Here is a 2,500-nt window from a genome sequence, read left to right as displayed (position 1 = left end):
CGGAGGAGCTGGGAAACGGCCCGGCAGTTTGTACTGCTCGGTGTGACACAGAGCTGCTTTGCTCATGCACTCACATCTACCACTAAACCTTGGAGGTGTGCCACAGCCTCAGCGATTGATAGAAAACTGCAGCACACAACCAACAGTAAGAATGCGCTTCCAAACATGCAGTCAAATGTGGGCGGTTGATTGGCCGGCAAACCAAAAACGTTGAAGAAAGGCTGTCCCAAGGTGGCCGGCCGGGCCGACCGAGACTGTGGTGACTCCGGCGGATAGACTCCTTGGCTGCTCTCAAGGAGAGGGTCTATGTCGACTCTGGTTTTTCTTCAAAATGCACAAGTCTTTCGCCTTTTACTAAAGACTTCCGTGGAGAGGAACGTCCGAGAGTATAAGTTATTTTTGGTGGGCTTTGCTGTATGGCTGCGCCCTTTGAGTGTGTCAAATGTCAAGCAGCTGTCCGTCACGGCTCAGAGGTGCGCTTAGATCACCTGGGGGCGGAGGTGATCGGCAGCAGCCTTTGTTATGCGCACTTCAGAAACATGGCACCACAACAAGTAACTTGTGCGCCAAGATCTTGAGTTGGCCCAAGACACTGGCGGGCCATCGCTTCTCGGCCTTTTGGCTAAGATCAAGTGTAGTATCTGTTCTTATCAGTTTAATATCTGATATGTCCTCTATATGGGGATTAAATATTAAATGCATTTTTGAGCAGTGGGCGGTGAAACCTGGGGCTTGCTCTCTTCACTCCTTGCATTGACCTGGTATTGCAGTGCCACCAGGAACGGTGCACCGTTCTCTTTTTTTCTGTGAAAACCAAAGCAAGGCTGAAACTGGAAGGACATTAACGTGTGCCCGTGCGTCAACGTAATTGCAAGCCCACGTTTCTTGTAAGGAAGCAGCAGTGTCAAAGCGTGCTGCAGTGTAAAAGTGTGCTGCAGTGTAAAAGCTTACAGCACCTGGTATTCCCAGGCAGTCTCCCATCCAAGTACTAACCAGGCCCGACCCTGCTTAGCTTCCGAGATCAGACGAGATCGGGCGTGCTCAGGGTGGTGTGGCCGTAAGCCGACGGGCAGGTGACACAGACTCCTTTTATAGACCAGGCAAGGCCCCCTGCTCGTGGAGGGGCTCAAAAGTCAGCCTTCCGAACACACTGCACTTGAGCCTTTATCGCCACTACCTGCTACACTCTATTCCAGTATTTGGAAGCTACACCGAGATGGGTAAGCTGCTGTTGGTGCCGTCAGGTCCAGTTGTTGCTGAATCTATAGGAAATGACAGCCAGGTATGCCAGTGAAAAGGTCGAGTGTTTCCTCTCCAATGTGTGCTGGAGGTTGAAGTTGAACACAGCACAGCATTAACGAGCACCTGAGTCAAGGCATTGGACTCTGGGACTATCCATTTCCTGCACCATCGGCCAAAGAGCTGTGTCTGGGAACCGCCACCCAGTGCTGGGCAAGTACACCTCATACTTACCTGGCAGGGGAGACACCGTGATCAAGAAGGTGGTTCACCCAGGGCGAGGCTCAGCCATTGCACTCTGGTTGTGCTGACCCCTGCAAATTCCCCAAACGTGGGAATCTTGACTGCATAATTTCTGCTGGTGGGGTACTGCGTCCGCGCTCTCCCCCGATGACGTAGTTGTAAGCAAAGGTCAGCCGCCCAAAGTTCCGCCTTGTGTGCCCATCTCCAGGCTTCTCACGTGCTCGCAGAGCGACATCCCCTGTCTTTCCAAGTTGCTGGGAATGGGATGGTTGTGGGTGTTGTCTTTTAGCTCTAAGGAAATGTCATGCTCCCTTTCCCGGCTCTTTGTAGGAGAACTGGATTGTTGGAGATGGATCCATGGCCATCATGCCAAGGGTTAATACTTTGGCGCTTGTTCCGTCCACTCCTGTACATTGACCTGATATTGAAGCGATGCCAGGAGCAGCTCACCATTTCAGAAGCCCGGAGGAGCTGGGAAACGGCCCGGCAGTTTGTACTGCTCGGTGTGACACAGAGCTGCTTTGCTCATGCACTCACATCTACCACTAAACCTTGGAGGTGTGCCACAGCCTCAGCGATTGATAGAAAACTGCAGCACACAACCAACAGTAAGAATGCGCTTCCAAACATGCAGTCAAATGTGGGCGGTTGATTGGCCGACAAACCAAAAACGTTGAAGAAAGGCTGTCCCAAGGTGGCCGGCCGGGCCGACCGAGACTGTGGTGACTCCGGCGGATAGACTCGTTGGCTGCTCTCAAGGAGAGGGTCTATGTCGACTCTGGTTTTTCTTCAAAATGCACAAGTCTTTCGCCTTTTACTAAAGACTTCCGTGGAGAGGAACGTCCGAGAGTTTAAGTTATTTTTGGTGGGCTTTGCTGTATGGCTGCGCCCTTTGAGTGTGTCAAATGTCAAGCAGCTGTCCGTCACGGCTCAGAGGTGCGCTTAGATCACCTGGGGGCGGAGGTGATCGGCAGCAGCCTTTGTTATGCGCACTTCAGAAACATGGCACCACAACAAG

The 2,500-nt window shown here is 52.3% G+C and overlaps 5 non-coding genes across 5 annotated transcripts; 4 read left to right on the top strand and 1 right to left on the bottom strand.

Moving 5' to 3' along the window:
• The first annotated feature begins 310 nt into the window (after positions 1 to 310).
• Positions 311 to 423, top strand: LOC131474677 (U5 spliceosomal RNA). The gene has a single exon (XR_009242432.1). It is a non-coding gene; the product is annotated as a U5 spliceosomal RNA (small nuclear RNA).
• Positions 424 to 602: 179 nt separating this feature from the next.
• Positions 603 to 795, top strand: LOC131474613 (U2 spliceosomal RNA). The gene has a single exon (XR_009242373.1). It is a non-coding gene; the product is annotated as a U2 spliceosomal RNA (small nuclear RNA).
• A 149-nt stretch (positions 796 to 944) lies between these two features.
• On the bottom strand, positions 945 to 1,063 carry LOC131474682 (5S ribosomal RNA). Its single transcript, XR_009242437.1, has one exon. It is a non-coding gene; the product is annotated as a 5S ribosomal RNA (ribosomal RNA).
• A 402-nt stretch (positions 1,064 to 1,465) lies between these two features.
• LOC131474571 (U1 spliceosomal RNA) lies at positions 1,466 to 1,629 on the top strand. The gene has a single exon (XR_009242332.1). It is a non-coding gene; the product is annotated as a U1 spliceosomal RNA (small nuclear RNA).
• Positions 1,630 to 2,255: 626 nt separating this feature from the next.
• Positions 2,256 to 2,368, top strand: LOC131474650 (U5 spliceosomal RNA). Its single transcript, XR_009242406.1, has one exon. It is a non-coding gene; the product is annotated as a U5 spliceosomal RNA (small nuclear RNA).
• Positions 2,369 to 2,500: the final 132 nt, after the last annotated feature.

Source organism: Solea solea, chromosome 15 (genome assembly GCF_958295425.1).
Source record: "Solea solea chromosome 15, fSolSol10.1, whole genome shotgun sequence".
Lineage (NCBI taxonomy): Eukaryota > Metazoa > Chordata > Actinopteri > Pleuronectiformes > Soleidae > Solea > Solea solea.
Note: the sequence above shows the minus strand (reverse complement) of the source record. Positions and strands in the feature narration are given on the sequence as shown.